Genomic DNA, 19405 nt, shown 5'->3' with positions numbered 1-19405 from the left:
AAGCGAATGAAGGAAGAGCTCACAAGACAAATAATAAGCCTGCAAGCTGAGGAAGCCTCTTTGCGGCACGAAAATTCGCAGCGTGAGAATGAGATTCAGCAGCTGAAGCTGAAGCTTCAAATTCTGCCCGATTTGTATCCAGAGAACCTCAGGCGACTCCAGAGAAAACTGTCTGAGGAGGAAACGCGCTGCTTTGAAATCGAGAAGAAACTTTGCACCGCGCGTGGAAACATGAAGTCCGTGTCTCAGATTCGAAACTTACACAAGACGATGGCCGAAGACGTGGGCAGAGAACTGGAGAGAAACGCCTCCTTCTGTCGAAAGGGGACCCTCTTCCGTGAGAAAATCGTTCAAGAAAGCTGGAAGGCGGTTGTGCTGACACAGGGACACCTCCAGGCGCTTAGGAAGGAAAGCGATCGCAGCAGGCACCTGCTGGCCAAGGCAGAGTCCAACTTCCAGCCCTTTCCGAGCGGCCCCTGGGCTCCTGCCGCTCCACCGGGAGCCCCCAGAGGCCCAGCAGGGTCCCCAGGGGATCCCCTGCATCGTCAGCACCCCTAGGAAGGAAAAGAGTCGGGCCATGGGGACCCAGGCGTCCGGGGACACCCGCAGGTTTGGCTGAGCTCGAGGCGGCCGGGTCCTGAGCTCCCACAACCACAGCACAACGTCCGCATGCGTTTCCTGCCTTTATAAAGTCATTTTGACTCATCTCTTTTCGGTTTCGATACTGTTATTTAATTACTACTACAATTGCTTTTGTTCAAGTAGACTTAGCATTATTATTTTCCGATAGTATTTTTCTTTTTTTTGAAAGAGAGAGACTACAAGGGAGCAAAGGGCAGAAAAAAAATTGGGGGGGGGGAGAGAAAATCCCACAAGGGGCAGAGAGAGAGAGAGAGAGAGAGAGAGGGAGAGAAGCGGGGCTCACCTGAAGCAGGACTCGAACTCGCTAACCTTGAGATCATGACCTGAGCTGAAATCGAGTCAGTAGCTTAACCCATAGGTGCCCCTGTATCATATTTTGATTTAAATAAAAGATCTACAATTACTGTAACATTTATTGAATTTTCTCATGGATACAAACATTTAAAACAATAAAGACCAGTTTTATACGGCATGAGCATTTTTGTATGCCATTTTGAAACACGTGAATTAGAAGTCTTGTACAAGTAGGGGCACGTGGGTGGCTACCTCAGCTCAGAGCACCATCTCGTGGGTGGTGAATTCAAGCCCAGCCTTGGGCTCTGCACTCACAGTGTGGGCCCTGCTTGGGATTCTCTCTCCTCCTCCTCTTTCTGCCCCTCCCCAGCTTTCTCTCAAAAATAAATAAAAACGTTAAAAATAAAGAAATTAAAAAGAAAGAAGTCTGTGCAGACATTTTAATATTTACCTGAATAAATTTTGGTTAAAAAAAACCAAACAACTAAACACTACCACCCTATTCCAACTTCATAATACTTTTATTAGACTAGCCTTAAACTCATACATTAATTTAGGACAGCTTAAATTTTCCAAACAATTTTTTTGTCATGTTGTTGTATTTTTAAAACTGTTTTCTTTTGTTTGATACAGTGTTTGTTGTTTAGACATTTCTAAATTTTACGCAGTTAAAATAAAAGTTTTCCCCTTGATGGCAAACAAACTCACATGTACCCCACAATGTGCCGGGGCACCTGGGCGGCTTCCGACTCCTGATTTTTGGCTCAGATCATGATCTCACTGTTCATGAGATCGAGCCCTGCATCAGGCTCTGTGTTGACGGAGCCTGCTTGGGATTCTCTCTCCCTCTCTCTTTGCCCCTCCTCTGCGGGCCCTCTCTCCCCCAGCCCCCTCTCTCTCAAAATAAACAAACATTTTTATAAAATGGAGATAAAGAGATGCCTGGGTGGCTCAGTCGGTTGAGCCTCCGACTTTGGCTCAGATCATGATCTCACGGTTCGTGGGTCCGAGCCCTGCACTGGGCTCTGTGCGGACAGCTCAGAGCCTGGAGCCTGCTTAGGATTCTGTGTCTCCCTCTTTCTCTGTTCCTCCCCTGCTTGTGTTCCGTCTCTCTCTCTCAAAAATAAATAAACATTTTAAAAATTGTAACAAAATAAAAATAAAATAAAGTTGCAAAATTTCTAAAAATGTTTAAAGCCAGATCATGCTCACACAATTTGTATATATGCAAAATACAGCTAACTCGTAGAGACCCAGAAGGAGAGTCGCCCGATGGATCAGACAAGATTTCAACAGGAAGAACCTCATCCCAATTGGTACAAGATGAGGCCTGTTAATGAAGGGAGATGGCGAGGAAAAAGCAGGTGGAGACTCCCAGATGCTAAGAGTAGGGGAAGCCATTCCCTTCCTTGGGCCTCTCTGGAGGGACAAGGGGGTAAGTGGTGCCCCCTGGGCCCAGGGAGAGCTGTCCTTATGGAAGGCAAAGCGGGGAGGGCGGGAGGAAAATCGCTCCTTCCCCCCAACTCTTCCCATTTATCTGTCCCACTGACTGCTGATACAAGTGACAGCCACTAGAGGGCACAGAACGGTCGGAGAATGACCAGCAGGCTTCAGTCTATTCAAGACAAAGTGCGTGTGTTACCGCATTCGTTCGTATGCATTCATTTAATACAAGCATACCTCGGAGATACTGCGGGTTCGGTTCCAGACCATTATTATTGCACCATAATAATGCAAATATGTACGGCCAGAAAGCAAGTGAAATAATCTTTTTCTGGTTTCCCAGTGCACATAAAAGTTGTTTACACTATACTGTAGTCTAGTCAGTGTGCAATGGCATTATCTCTGAAAAAAAAAAAAAAGTACAAATTAAACAATGCTTAATTAAAAAATACATTCTGGCTAAAAAATGCCATCCGTCGTCTGAGCTTCTAGCGAGTTGTAATCTCCTTGCTAGTGGAAGCGTTTTGCTTCAGTATTGATGGCTGCTGGCTGATCAGGGTGGTGGTTGATGAAGACCGTGGCCATGTCTTAAAATGAGACAACTGTGAAGTTTGCGGTCTCACGTGACCCTTCTTTTCACAAAAGATGCCGCTGGAGCGGACGATGCTGAGAAGGGACGTGAAGACGTTTTAACCCAGTTGATGAGAATGTAAAATAGCACAGCTGCTATGGAAAACAGCAGGGAGGTTCCTCAAAAAATTAAACAGAGGGGCGCCTGGATGGCTCAGACGGTTGAGCGTCCGACTTCGGCTCAGGTCATGATCTCACAGCTCCTGAGTTCGAGCCCCGAATCAGGCTCTGTGCTGACAGCTCAGAGCCTGGAGCCTGTTTCAGATTCTGTGTCTCCCTCTTGCTGACCCTTCCCTGTTCATGCTCTGTCTCTCTCGGTCTCAAAAATAAATAAACGTTAAAAAAAAATAAAAAAAAAATTAAACAGAGAATCACTATATGACCCAGTCATCCCACCTCTGAGTATACGTCCCCCCCAAAGTTGAAATCAGCATCCGAAAGAGGCATCTGCCCATCTGTGGTCATCGCCACAGTATTCCCGGTAGCCAACAAGAGAAAGGAATCCAAATGTCCATCAACAGATGAATGGGTTCAGAAACTGTCACAGGAAAGAGTAAAGAAAATGTAATATTATTCTTTAAAAAGAAAGAAAGAAGGAAATTCTGTCACGTGCTACAACATGGATGAAGTTTGAGGTTATTACCCTACGTAAAATAAGCGACACACGCACACTCACCAGATATTGTCTGATCTCCTCCCCCCCCCTTTTTTTTTTGAGAGAGAGAGAGAGAGAGCGTGAGAGGGGAAAGGGCAAAGAGAAAGGGAGACAGGATCCGAAGCGGGTTCCACACTGACAGCAATGAACCGGAGGCACAGTTCAACTTGAACTAAAGTGGGACGTTCAGCCGACTGAGTCACCTATGTGATTCCCCTTACATGAAATATCTAAAGTAGTCAAACTCATAGAAACAGAAAGTAGTGCTGTGACTGCCAGGGACTCAGGGGCAGGAGGAAATGAGTTGTTCACTGGGTAGAGGGTTTCAGATTCGCAAGTTGAAAATTTCTAAAAATCGCTTGCTCAACTATGTGAATCCAGTTAACAATACAAAACGGCAAGCTGAAAAATAATTACAACGGTAAATTTCATGCCATGCGTTTTTTGCCACAATTAAGAAAAAAAATGGAATGTGAGTTTTGGGATTTGAGTGGTGGGGAATTAAACTCGAGTTCTGTCCCTGACCAGTGACGTCACCTTCCTCTGCTTCAGTTTTCTTTTTTTTTTTTTTAACGTTTATTTATTTTTGAGACAGAGAGAGACAGAGCATGAACAGGGGACGGTCAGAGAGAGAGGGAGACACAGAATCAAAAGCAGGCTCCAGGCTCTGAGCCGTCAGCACAGAGCCCGACGTGGGGCTCGAACTCACGGACCGCGAGATCATGACCTGAGCCGAAGTCGGACGTCCAACCGACTGAGCCACCCAGGCGCCCCTCAGTTTTCTTTTTTATTGAAGGAGTTGATCTAAATTTTTTAAAGGTTCTATGAGGTCTAAATTTTGTTTTTTAATGTTTATTTATTTTTGAGACAGAGACAGGCAGCATACTCTATGACAAAGTCCTGTATAGTACAAAATGTTCACCTCCTTATCTTCCAAAAAAATCCCTCCACAATACCTCATCAGTCCTATCAGAGAGACAATCAATTCACATTTGATGCTCAGTAATCAGCATCTCGCCGATTAATCTAGGCTGAACACAACTTGAAAAAGGACAGTGTGTCACCTCAAGCCAAAGGAGTTCCCAATTATTAAATATGCAATTATGTTCCTCATATTTTTGATCGTGAAGCTTTATTGCACGTGTATAAGAAAGATCAGAGCAAAAGTCATTAGGAGAAAGACAGTTATCTTGGAAAGGACCCGGATGTCAGGTGAAGATGGTCTGAAGGGAGGAAGTGATTGAGAAACGGAAAGGAAGGAACAGAGGTAAGACAGGTTGAGGATGAAACTTGGTGGGTGTTAGACATAGACGTGTCTCAGGGGTGTTTCGGAGGCTTTAGAGCAGAGGGATCGGGGTAAGAATGATACAGTCAACGTTCGTAGAAAGGATGGTGGGTATGTTGAAACACACAGGGGAGCTATTAGCTCCAGAGGCATCTTGGTGAGACTGAATGGATACTTTCAGGTAGTGTTTTAAGAGAAAGATAAGCAGCCAGCCTCGGGCTGAACCTTGGGGCATAGCCGTAGTTAGCCAACATCATCACACTTTGGAACAGGTGCCTTAGGTGTTTTACAGCATGATGAATAGGGAAATTTATGAATAAGGAAGAAGAGGTCCCACAGGGCTGTAAACAAGGTGAAGGAAGTAGCCAAGACAGAGGAATTTGAGGCCAAAGAGGCAGAGGAAGGTGCCGGTAGGGGGGTGTTGGTTAGTGGTAGCTTTGCTGCTGAGTATGGGAAGGAGGACACCCAGAGTGAGAAAATTCCAGGAAAGGCAGGAAGGGAACGATTTCTAGGCTCAGGTGAAAGAATTCAGTTTGGAGATATAGGTGGGAAAGATAAAAGGATGAGTGTAGAAAGTTTATTCGTCGGAATTCATTGCAAAAGAATTTGGCTAACTCACAGAAAAAGGAATTATGCGGAGGGCTTTGGGACAACTCCCAAAATTCATAAGAAGATCAGATAACCAGCAAAAGGGTTGAACCAAGGGAGACCGGGCCTGGAAAAGACAGGTAAGTGCAAACCACAGGACGAACTTAGGTTGGGCCTCCACCACTGGTACTCCAACTGAGGACACCGGTGTCATCTGACCACAGCCAACTGTCACCTCAAAGCGGTGACACCCCCAACTGTTCTCCCAAGGTTCAAAAGCCTGGTGGCAAGTGTCTTACAGGCTGACCCCTCCATCGTCTGCCCACTCCCCCACTGCCATGACTTTTTTGTTTTTATAAATTTGTTTAATGTTTGTTTATTTTTGAGAGAGGGAGAGAGAGAAAGAGAGACAGAGTGGGAGCGGAGGGGCGGGGGGGCAGCAAGAGAGGGAGACACAGAATCCGAAGCAGGCTCCAGGCCCCCAGCTCTCAACACAGAGCACGATGCAGGGCTCGAACTCACAGACTGCGAAATCCTGACCTGAGTGGAAGTAGGGAGCTTCACCAACTGAGCCACCCAGGTGTCCTGGCCATGACTCCTAAGAGTACCTGACTCTTAAGCTTGGGGAGGCAGAGCTTAGGCACACTTGCTGTCCCACAAGGACCCCAGGGCAGACATTCTCTCAACAAATAAGGCTCTTAGACTTAAGAGTAGCCCGAATAAGAGACGCATGCCTACCACAACCCACCGCATCATTTCCCAGAACTGCATTTCAAAACCAAAACCAAAACAAAACACACAACGCAAAGGGCTTCTGCCTAACAGAAAACCAGTTTGCCTTCATACAACGGAAAACACTCTACTTCCCAAACCAAGCCATCAAAATCTCTCCACTCTATCCAAGCTTCAGTCCTTAGACCCCTAACTGACATCTATTCCTTTTTTCTCCCCCCGTGCTATAGCAAGCTTGTTCTGATATGCTGCAAACCACACAAAAATTACAAAGTCAGATGCCACTGATGCACATGCAAACTTGGTGGAAAGAGTCAAAAAAGAAGGAAGTTAAAACATTTACATGACCCAATAAGGAAGGAAATTCTGGATGATGGCTCTGGTCACCACTGTGTCGGGTCACTGCTGTGGGTAATATTAGTGGCTTATCTAGACCACAGCCCATTCCGTGTCTAGTTTGCCTTCTGCCATTGGTTTAGCACGGTTGAGGGCGCTTGATCGCTGGGGTGACCCCCAAATGTCACGCATGAATGAGTATCACAGCTCTATGTTCCTACAGGTGTGTAGGGTTACAACAGTCTTTCCAAACTGCTTTTCACGAGCTTTCTCTTTCTTTTGAAAAGAGACTTTAGTTGTATATTGGACAAGAACAGATATAAGATTAGTTGGTAGTAAATCAACCCTACGGTAAAATTACAAAATTATGCTCTTTACCACGTTGTAAGATTTCGATTGCCAGCCAGCCTGTTTCTGATTTCTTCTTGGGGACTAATGTAATATAATAATAAGGATAGCTATATCCCCAGCAGGTGACTCAAATCCCTTCTTAAATCCCATAAAAGTGGCCCCAACTTTTCTATTATCAAAATAAGGACTATGTAACAAAAAGATGATTTAAGAACAAAATAAAATAACTACATAGCCTTAAATGAAACTCCAGTTTTATCTATGTAAATAATAAGCAATATTTTCCTCTGATTAAACTATCTTTCATTCAAACAAATATTTCACACTGAAATTCTTAAGCCATATGCAACCATTATGGGATTAACTGTGTCCTCCCCCCCCCCCCCAAATGTATACGTTGAAGTCCTAACCCCGGTAACTCAATGTGAATATATTTGAAGATAGGTTCTTTTAAAGAGTGATGAAATGAGTCAATTAGGGTGGGCCATAATCCAATCTGACTGATGTCCCAGAAAGAAAAGGAAGTTTGGGGACACGGACACCAGGGACATGCACACAGAGGGAGAAGGTGGCCGTTTACAAGCCAAAGAGCGAAGCCTTGAGAGAAACCAAACCTTCCGCCATATTGATCGTGGGCTCCCAGCCTCCAGAACTACGGGAAAATAAATGTCTGCTGTTTAAGCCCCCCAGTCTATGATACTTTGCTGTGGCAATCCCAGCCACCTCATACAGCAAATTCGTTGCAAGGGACCAACAAAATCATCAGTAAAGAAAAAGAACATGTGTGAATTACCATCCGCTTTCATTGGTCTTTTGGATATTTTTCATGTCTCGTGAGTGTATGAATTTTGTCATTCTCATAAGAAAGCACACTTGGAAAGCCTAATGGCAAACCAGCTGTTAAGTGTTTCTGCTGTGTTCGGGTGGGCAGTAAGGACTGTCACCCAAGTCCCCCGACTTACTTTATTAGAAAGACAGATGTTTGCTGATTGCACTACTGTGTCCCTCATTACGTGATCTGTGTTGGTTTTCTTTCTAGCAAAGACTTACTTGCTTAAAAGACATGAGGCTTCACTTCCAAATTCAAGTGACCATTTACTGATGAGATTCATAAGTGTCTCATAGGTCACTATGTCGCATTCATAGGTCAACGGCCCCCACATGAGATTCTGAGACAGGGAGCCTTGTACAGGTGACTTGCGAATGAAGTAATCCCAAGGGCAAACTTCTGAGAAAGTCAGAAAGCAGGCAAAATTTTTTAAAAAATAAAAAATAAATAAATTAAGGAGAACACCAAATAAGGACATGGCTTCAGGCAAAGTTTTGGAGATAATTGCATCAAGTGTATCCCTCCTTGGGGATCTCTGGAGTGTAATCTGCACCTCAGCCCTGTCCTGACCCCAAGACAAGAGGCATAGAGCTTTCAAATTCCCAAATTCATCAGTCACTGGCTTAGAGGAGAGGAAATTCCCAGACTCTGCCAGGCCAATCCTTTGTGGGGGTGGGAGTGGGGGTGGGGGTGGGGAGGGCAGGGGGAGAGGGGGAGACTCAGGTCCTGGCTCTTGGGAGCAAACGCTCCTTCAAGTCCTGGGGCCCCAAAAACAGAATCAAAGGGACCCAAGGAGGTCTGGTAGGCACACTAATATTACATACTACAGTAAACATCGAATTTTTGTTTCTGTTTCTTCAACTCAGCTGTAAGATTCTGGGCCATATTCTGGAAGGTTCACCATAACTTCTGGAGCATAGCTTCCAGAACCTCGGCATCACTCAAGATTTTTCTTAGGCCCAGACACTCCTATGATTTCTAATATGGCCCCTCCTATTCCAGGCATTCCTTCAGCAATCACCAGGCATCCACTCCCCAGGAAAACCTGGGGGCAGGAACTCACTGAGGAACTGACTCTCTCGCTCAGGCCCCTCCTCCCTTCTTCTTCAACCTTCTTCACCCCGCCCATCCTCCCTCCGAAAGCCGATCACATCCTTCAGTCCTACTCTCTGTGGTCTCCATTTTTCTGGGCTCCTGGTTGGGTTTCTTTCAGCGCTGTGCTGGTACCCTGACTGTCGCCTCGTTGACAAACAAGAACAATATCACGGGCTGCTTCCCGCCCCCGTGTCTCGAGAGAACACGTGCCTTCTCTTGCCACCTTAGGCTGGGTTGAATTAGGATTTATTTTCCCGTCTCTGTCACGGCCTCTGGTGGGAATGTTCAGCCTTTTGCAGTCTGAAGAAGTCACTTGCTTTCTTGGCCTGTACGTCGACTCATTGAGAAGTTGGCTTAATGTGATGCGCCAGAAGTAGGCATAAGACAAACGTGAGTCATATGCTGATACAACTCCTCTGTGCCTGCGGAGGGCCCGCTCAGGCGCCATCTTTATCTACCGCCTGCACGTGGTGATGCTTTGCTGAATGGAATGGGCACACAGGTCATAATGAGGAACTCAGGGTCCAGGGCCACCCGCTTTTCCATAACCAGGAGTTCAGTTGTGATCAAGGCCCAAGATCAACCCTTAAGCTCTTTCTGTAGAGAATAATTCCTTGCTAGAGAGTAACTCGACGAGAACCGAGGTGGTCTGAGATTCTCCTCTTGGGGTTTGTCACCGTCTCCTACAGTGTCTTCATCTACCTCCAAAACTTTGAGTGCCATTTATTGGATCTGCTTGGACTGCAATCTGGACTGTCCAGGGAAACTTGTGCTGGGCTGTACTCCGATTGGGAAGCTGCCTCGATTTTCCAAGGCTGTTATAACAAATTACCACAGACTTGGGGTGGCTCCAAACGACAGGAATTTATTCTCTCACTGTTCCGGAGGCCAAAAGTGAAACATCAAAGAGTTGGCAGGATCGTTCCCACTGGAGGCTCTGAGGGAGCATCACTCCATGCCCCCCTCCTAGATGCTGGTGCCTGTGGCAATCGTTGGCATTCCTTGGCTTGTGGATGAATCACTCCAATCGCTGCCTTTGTCTTTGTGTTGCCTTCCCTCCTGTGTCTGCTCGTATCTCTCCCTTTTCCTTTTTTTTAAGCTGCTCTTTTTGGTTTTAGTTCTTTTTTTAATAGAATTTATTGTCAAGTTGGCTAAACACTAAACGTATCTATTTTTTTTGAGAGAAAAAGAGAGCTCACGCATGTGGAGGAGGGGCAGAGAGAGGGAGAGAGAGAATCCCAGGCAGTCTCCATATTGTCAGTGCAGAGCCCGATGTGGGGCTCGAACTCAGGAACCAGGAGATCATGACCTGAGCCAAAGTCGGAGGCTTAACTGACTGAGCCACCCAGGTGCCTCTTTGTCCCTTTTCTTATAAGTATATTTGTCATTGGATTTAGGGTACATGCGGTTATAAGAATGATCTAAATCTGGGATGGTTTCATCTCAAGATCCCAGAGTTAATTGCATCGGCAAAGACTCTTTTTTCAAATAAGATAACATTTACAGGTCCTAGGGTTTAGGAAATGGACATGTATTTCACCCCAGCCTAGAAGTATTTCTGATTACTCAGTTATTAAATGCTTTAAATGTCCATCCAAATACAGTATGTATTTTTAATAGCCCATGATGCATGGTGGAGTAAACAAAGGAAACGTGTCCTTTATTTTGGGGAAAAAAAAATCCCGACATGTCTCAGACTCTGAAGTATTAGGGTTTTCACAGAATTTATGTCCCATTTCATTGCATGCATGAGTTTTATTAAGGCCAAAGCACTTTCTTCTCTTCATATGCCAGCAGCTCATATCACCAGGATATTTGGCCTGTGTAATATGTTATGAGCAGGTAAGACAGTCATACCTCTGTGGACTAAATTGTGGCACGGAACCAAATGGTTGAAATAATTCAGCTCAGAGCCTGGAGCCTGCTTCAGATTCTGTGTGTCCCTCTTTCTCTGCTCCTCCCCCGCTCACACTGTCTCTCTCTGTCTCTCAAAAATAAATAAATGTTAAAAAATTGTTTTTAATTAAAAAAAAAATATGGGGCGCCTGGGTGGCTCAGTCAGTTGGGCGTCCAACTTCAGCTCAGGTCGTGATCTCACAGTTTGTGGGTTCGAGCCCTGCATCGGGCTCTGTGCTGACAGCTCAGAACCTGGAGCCTGCGTCACATTCTGTGCTTCCTTCTCTCTCTGCCCCTCTCCCACTTGTGCTCTGTCTCTCTCTGTCTCTCAAAAATAAATAAATGAAAAAAAAATTTTAATTAAAAAAAATGATCACCTCCAAATAATAAATGCACTTGGAGTCACCACCTGCTGAGCTTAAAATAATTCACTTTCATTCTCCAAGACCAATCCGAGATTGGTTGACCTGGCCAAATCAGTGAGTTAAGTAAAAATAAAATAGAAATCACCAACGTCCTATTTTCCCAGATTTTTTTTTTTTGGTAGCATTAATTTTAGGAATTTCTCCATAGTAATTGTAATACTTTTGCATTATTATTTTGATAGCTAGAGGGAGCTCCATGGCTTTCAACTTGGCTCTTCTTATCTTAATAGCTCTTGTATTAAAATCTGGAAGGTATTTTCAAGGATAGAGGTAAATATAGCAGCTACATGCTCACCAGCCAGGTAATTGATAACAAAAAGGGTTTGTGATCTACTAGAACAATGAGAAGTATTTGCGGATCAAAACTCCATTTATTTCTTGGCCTTTGTAAGACTCATTTGAGACCAGTGCAAAGCGATGGTAAACTGAGATCCCAAGAATTAATGTTATGTATAGCCAGTGTCCAATGACCCTCAAAAGATTTGAGTAGCTCATTCTCTTTAAGGAAAAATGGCCCTGACAAATGACGGAAAGGAAGTTAAATAAAAAAATTCGATATGTGTATTTCTGACTTAAATTTTTTTTAATGTTTTTTTTTTAATTTATTTCTGAGAGAGAGAGAGAATGAGAGGGAGAATGAGCAAGAGGAGGGGCAGAAAGAGAGAGAGAGACAAAGAGAGAGAGAGAGAGAGACAAAGGATCCCAAGCAGACTCCGCCATGATAGCAGACAGCCCAATGTGGGGCTCCAACCCAGGAACCATGAGATCATAACCTGAGCCAAAGTTGGATGCTCAACTGACTAAGCCACCCTGGCGCTCCCTTGTTTTTTAACCTCAAAGTTACCCAGTCTGAGAATGAGACTGAGTTCTGACATTTGATCCAAATTGGGCTTCTAATGTCTCCAGACCAGCAGTTAGTTTTCAATTATAAGAAACATCATGGGAAAAGGGGCATCTGGGTGCCTCAGTCGGTTAAGCACCCGACTCGTGGTTTTGGCTCAGGTTATGACTCGTGGTTTTGGCTCAGCTTGTGGGTTTGAGCCCCACATCTGGCTCTTTGCTGCCAGTGCAGAGCCTGATTGGTATTCTCTCTCTCCTCTGCTACTCCCCCGTTTGCACTTTCTCTCAAAATAAATAAATAAACTTAAAAAAAAAAAAAGAACCATGGGAAAGGGTATTTCTACTTTGGGGAAGATGGACAATATATATTTTTCTCTGTTCCTCTCACTAAGTACAGCTAAAACTCCGGACATCTTCTCTATTTAAAGGAGAAACAGACAAATCCACAGATATAGCTGGAGACTTCAACACCCCTGTCAATACTTGATCCAAAAACTAGACAGAAAATCAGCCAGTATATAGAATACAAGATATCATCAGCCAGTAGGATCTAACTGACATTTATAGAATATTCCACCCAACAACAGCAGAACACACATGCATACATATCAAGATAGACCATATTCTGGGCCATAAAACAAACCTCAACAAGTTTCAAAGAACTGCAATGATACAGTGTGCCGTCTGACCACAACAGAATTAAACTAGAAATCACTAATGGAAATGTAACAGAAAAATTTCCAAATGCTTAGAAACACACTTCTACATAAGGCACGGATCGAAGAGGATGTCTCGAGAGAAAAAAAAAATACACTAACCTGTGTGAAAATATGTAAGCTTATCATTTATTCTCTTAAACTGTCCCAAGGTATGAGAGACAGCTGTCTCATTCTATCTTTCTGGAAAATTCCATGCCCAACAAACCTTCTAATGGAATCGACACCATGGTCCTAATATGGACCCTCAGTGGGCACTTGTATCCATGTGACCACGTACAACAATTGAATCAATTCTTTAAATGAGTATTTACATAACTATTTCAATGTGGCTTCCAGAATCCTATTTCTTAATACAAAAGGAATTTTATTATCTTCAGCCTCAACTAAGCCAGAAAGACAAACCTAGATTGCCACTGGTATTCCATCCCCTTAAGATGTATTGCCTTCAAACACTCCTGGATCCCACACAGTAGATCTCTGGGTTTAAGCACGCTTGGTTGCATACAGTGGAATTCAGTTCCGCTTACAGAGGAGACTTGGTAACTCCCAGAACTGATGGGAAGCTGGATAACCAGGCTTTAAAACTCAGCTAGGACTGGGAGAGACCAACCAATAGGAAATACATTCTAGGCAGCTTCTTCCACACGACCATCTCTTTAGGATATCTCTACCAGCTACACTAGACCTCAACCATCATCATTGTGGGACTCGTGATGTTGCCATAGCGCCCCTGAATAATGTCCCAACTGTCCTTATAGGACAGGGCCACTCCTTCAGGAGTAAAAGTCTCAGGCAAAAACTTCAAACTGACTCCTATGTCTCCAAGTCAGGACTCAAGACTGAATTTATTTGACTTCACCCCAATAATTACGCTAGCTTGCTTCCCACGGATAGCCTTTAAGATGTCAGTAAGTTAGAAAATTGGTGTAGAGGTAGAGATGATGGGTGGGATAGAGGGGATGAACTCGATGGGTTAAAGAAAGTGGATTAAAAGTAATCTATTGTTAAATACTTTATTTGCCTCTACCCACTGACTGATAGAAGGGATGGAACACCCAGGCCAAACTGATGTATTTTATGGTGGAATTTGTAGTATTGCCTTACTGAAAAGTCTAGGAGTAGATCTGACTTTAATTGCTAATTAGTCAAGAAGTCAATGGCCCAAACTTTGGTTTTTGTCTACTTCTAAGGATCCATCCCTCCACATACTCCACAGACTCAATCTACTCCACATGGTGACAAAAAAGGCTGCTGCTGCTCTGGGATCCTTGTCCTCTCAGTTTCAAGCCAGGGAATAAGAAGAAACATGTCATAACTCATACAGGGTTAGTACCCAAAGTCCATAAAGAACTTATCAAACTCAACACCCAAAAAACAAAGAATCCAATTAAGGAATGGGCAGAAGCCATGAACAGACACTTCCATGAAAAGATGCTCAACGTCACTCATCATCACGGAAATGAAAATCAAAACTACGAGGAGATGTTACCTCACACCTGTCAGAATGGCTAAAATCCACAACACAAGAAACAACAGATGTTGATGAGGATGTGGAGAAAGGGGAACCCTCTTGCGCTGTTGGTGGGAATACAAACTGGTGCAGCCACTCTGGAGACCAGTATAGAGGATTCGCAAAAAACTAAACATAGAACTACCCTGCAAATCAGCAATTACACTGGTAGGTATATACCCAAAGCATACAAAAATACAAATTTAGAGGAGTAAACGCACCCTGATGTTATAGCAGCATTGTCAACAATAGCCAAACTATGGAGAGAGCCCAAGTGTTCACTGACTGATGAATGGATAAAGAAGATATGGTATATAGATATATAGGTATAGGTATAGGTATAGGTATAGGTATAGGTATAGGTATAGATATAGATATACACACACTCACACACATATACATACCGTGGAATATTACTCAGCCATCAAAAAGAATGAAATCTTGCCATTGGCACTGATGTGAATGGAGCAAGAATGTATTATGCTAAGTGAAATAAGTCAGTCAGAGAGAGACAAATAAATACCATATGATTTCACTCATATGTGGAACTTAAGAAACAAAACAGATGAACATATGGGAAAGGGGTGGGGGAGAGAAGAGAAGGAAACAAACCACAAGAGACTCTTAACGATAGAGAACAAACTGGAGGTTGGAGGGTGATGGGTAAGAGGTGGGTTAGATGGGTGATGGATACTAAAGGAGGGCACTTGTGATGAGCACTGGGTGTTGTATGTAAGTGACGAATCATTGAATTCTAGTCCTGAAAATAATATTGCACTGTATGTTAAATAACTAGAATTTAAATTTAGAAGAAGAAGAAGAAGAAGCATCTCTTTATGACTTCAGCAGACCCTAATGTTTCTTACTATGTTTGTCTGGGGCACATGCACAAACCCTGACCTGTTACCACGGCCAATACAATGTTCTGCATTGATTGGCCAGGCTGGTCCCTCTCCTAACTTTTGGAGGGGTCTACAGCAAGATTATAAATATAGACCCATGTAGTAGATGTCAAATTATTTGCAGTCATATTATATATGAAATGAAATACATGCTACCTTCTTAATAGGATACCTTAATTATAACCTGGGAGGAAGGTCTGCATTTAGAATGCTCAGATTCTTTGGAGGCTTACTCGGAGGCGTAGCCCAAGGAATTCTCTTTCCTTTCTTGACTCTGGATTGCAGCCTAAGGCGCCTCATGTGCACATATGTGGTCACTCTGGTGTGCACAGCCCTGCCAACAGCTACCTTTTACCAAACCCCCTTGAGCCCAGATAAGCACCCACGGCCTGCCCTCAGATGGGGGGAGAGACCACCATGTGATTTGGAAGCAGGTAGAGATGTTTAGGTAGGTAATTTTGGCATCTTGGATACTCACATCTAGAACATGAACAAAACTGACACGTGTGGGGTCCTGTTGGGCATATGCACTTGGTTCTGTATATTCTCCCCCCCACCACCACTGTGCTGATGAAGATGATGCAGGAAGGCCAAAACAGGATCCAGGACAGGGTCCCACTTGTCCAGATCTTCGGGCTGTGCTGAGAAACGGGTAAGCTACTCATCATCTCCTACAGACAGGGCTGGAATCAATACCATTGGAAGCAAAGGGCCTGAGAGCGTATGAAAGTGAGTCTAGGAGTGGTCCTCCTGCAAGAAGCTAGAGACAGTCCTTGGACTTTGGATAAATGGGTACTGGGTGGCCGGGAAATTGCAAACACCATCTGCACACATGACATTAAATATGCTTTGAAATTAGACGTATTTTTTTTGCCTCTTATTTTGTGTCTGTTGCGCTTCTGGGTCCACTATGGGTCGGTTTGGTTCCCTTCCAATTTAAATTTCACTCCTTGCCTCCATTAGCCTGGTGCCTTTTCCTGCTTGCGGTAACGATTTCAGGCTCTGACCCGGGCAGAGATTCCATGTGACTCTCTCATGGAACATTACACCAGCCACATCTCACCATCTCGTGTGGACAACTGTTACTGCCTCCTAGTGGGTCTGGTTCCCTGAATCCAGTTTTGTTCCCTCACCCTTACGCCCTCCACTCCACCCCTCGTTGCTGCCGCCTTTTATGAACAGACATCTTCCATTCTAGAGTTAGAGCAACATTTTTTTTTAATAATTTTTAAAAACCTTTAAAGTCTAAATGTTGCAACTGCTACCAAGACCCCTGGCCTTCAGAAAAACAGTCCCCATGGTGTGGTTTGCAAAGTCTGAAAGTTCTGGGCCACGCGAGCCTCTCCTCACACACCTTTCTCCACTCTGCCCCACTGGCCTTTCCTCCCAACTTGTGGGGGATTTTTTTCAGTTCTTTGAACAACTTCTTCTTCTTCCTCCTCCTCCTCCTCCTTCTCCTCCTCCTTGCCCTTCTTCTTCTTCTCTACTCTCTCTCTGTCTTGACTCTCATCTCCATATTTTCACAAAGAATTTTCCCCCTCCCAAATCAACTTACGCCTCCCTCTTTCCTTTCGTTTTAATTAAATAAATATTCATCAGATTTTTGCTTTGAACATGAAAGTAATAAGCTCTGGGATACCATCCCTAACTCACCAATATCAGGCGAGTTCCCCCAATGGAGAGCCCCACAGAGGAGGCAGCCCCACGGCAAGTCAAATCCTGTGTATTATGGCATTTTCCCTAAATCAGGCAAATTCACCAAGAACATCACTTTTGATTCCCACCACAACTCTATGAAGTGCTTGGTTTTATTCTGTTTGGAAGATGGAGGACACTGAAGCCTAAGGACTTATGGACTTCTTCAAGGCCAAGGTCACATGAGTACCAATAGGAGGGGCCGATTTTCTCCTCCAAACACCAGGAATGTCAGCCTATTATTTGCATCCCTGGTGTTTCAGGGCCTTCCTGACAGGAGAGAGATCATTGTTTTGGTACCTTCTAGCACATCGTCCTAAAAGCCCAGGCTGGAGTTGGCTGAAGCTGCCAAGAAAATAGTCAATTAGTGCTCTGTTTGAGGTTGCTTTCCCTCTGTATTACTTCCCTGAAGACTCTGTCTTTTGTTCATCCACTGAAGGTCAGCAGACGCCCTGGGGCTCACTCCAACATGGAACAATAATAATTAGTCCAACAATGACAATTCTATTATAACTTCACTTTCATCTCCTGAGACGCCCAGACACTTTGCCAACACTCAGTTTGTAGCTTTGTCTGATGATGGGACCAACTGTGGGAGGAAATGGGAGGGCCCCGGATGGAAGCAAATGTAGGAAAAGAAAATTGGTATGTGGTTCCTGTCCCTTGTGCAATGCATAATATGTGGGGGTTAACAGAATGTGCTTGTAATTTATAACTTTATGCTGAGAGATAAACTTGGCAAAAGCCATTTTTAGGGGAGAGAGGTGATTGTTACCACATTTGGAGTGCTTCATGTCTTAAGAATGTGATTGTAAGTTACAAATAAAACCCACCTAGTGTGGTTCATGGCAATCAACTTGGAATGTGAGGTTTCATGGGACGCTGGACTCCCAGTGCTAAAGCTGGGATAGTCTAGAGCAAAATGGGATGCCCTGGCCACCCTACCTAACACAGACACCCATCTAGACACACCAAGGCTTGGCAAATGACCTGCCACCTATTTTTGTAAACAAAGTTTTATTGGAATACAGCCATGCCCATGTATTTCTAGACGGTCTATAGGTGATGTCACACGATCCTAGCAGGGCCAAATGGTTGTGAAAGAGACGTTATGGCCCACAGAGCTGAACTTACTTGCTACCTGGCTCTTCACAGAAAAAGTGTGCCAAACCCTGATCTATATTTCACTTGGAAAAGATCTTGAAGCAGATGCATGGAGAGATGTGTAAGGATTCATCAAGGATGACCAAACCCACATTCTGAACTAAGAACCATACAAAGGTCACTGTCTGCCCAACCTCCATAAAATGGCTTTATGTGGTAAAGTTCTGATACGGATATCCATTTACTCCTTGATAAGAAGGGAATGCTAATCTTTCACCAGAAACACCAAGAGAAAGGTTGCCACTTTATGCAAAATTCTCTTTTGTGACTAAGTTCTCTCACCCGGGCTTAGCTTCCTGCTGTTCAGGATAGGTTATCGAACTGTAGGATCTCTCGATGCTCAAAGTTTTGCTTTTTTTCATTTTATTAAGGTTTTCAATGTTAACTCCAGTATAGTCAGCATACAGTGTTTTAGTCGTTTCAGGTATGCAAGAGAGTGATTCCACAGTGCTATACATTACTCAGTAACCATCACAATGAGTGTCCTCTTAATGGCCATCACCTATTTCACCCGTCTCCCCACCCACCACCCCTCTGGTGACTATCAATTTCTTCTCTGTAGTTAAGAGTCTGTTTCTTGACTTATCTCTCTTCCTTTTTTTTTCCTTTTGTTCATTTGTTCTGTTTCTTACATTCCACATATGAATGAAATCATATGGTATCTGTCTTTCTCTGATGGACTTATTTCACTTAGCATTATATTCTCTAGCTCCGTCCATGTCATTGCAAATGGCAAGGTTTCATTCTTTTTTGTGGTTAAATAATATTCCATTATATATATTTTATATTATATAAATTATATATATTATATATAAATTATATATTATATAAACATATAATTATATTGCACATATTATATATATTTATATACATATATAAAAAATATATAATACATAATTATATATTATGTTATATTCATTATATTATATATTATATATTTATATATATTTTATATATTTATACATATTTTTATATATTTATATATATAAATTATATATAAAACATTCTATAAAATATTGTATAAAATATTATACAAATATATATTATATATAAATTATATATATTATATATATTTTTCCCCACATCTTCTTTATCCATTCACCTATCAATAGACAATTGGGCTGCTTCCCTAATTTGGTTATTGTAATAATGCTGCAATAAATATAGGGGTGCATGTATCCCATGGAACTAGCGTTTTGCACGTTTTGGCTAAATACCCGGTAGTGCGATTACTGGGTCATGGGGTAGCTAGCATCGAAGGCCTCTTCTTTTTCTCCAAGTTCAGTGCTTTCTTAGATGTAGTTTGTTGGTCTCCTGTATCTGGAGACGATCCCGAGGACCACCATTAAACAAAAGGCATTAGGCAGTTTTAAA

The sequence above is a fragment of the Lynx rufus genome, unplaced genomic scaffold, assembly GCF_022079265.1.
Source record: "Lynx rufus isolate CCGP_SWC_20201006 ecotype Redwood Valley unplaced genomic scaffold, mLynRuf1.p SCAF_21, whole genome shotgun sequence".
NCBI classification, from domain to species: Eukaryota; Metazoa; Chordata; class Mammalia; order Carnivora; family Felidae; genus Lynx; species Lynx rufus.
The sequence above is the reverse complement of the archived record's forward strand: the minus strand, read 5'-3'. Positions refer to the sequence as shown.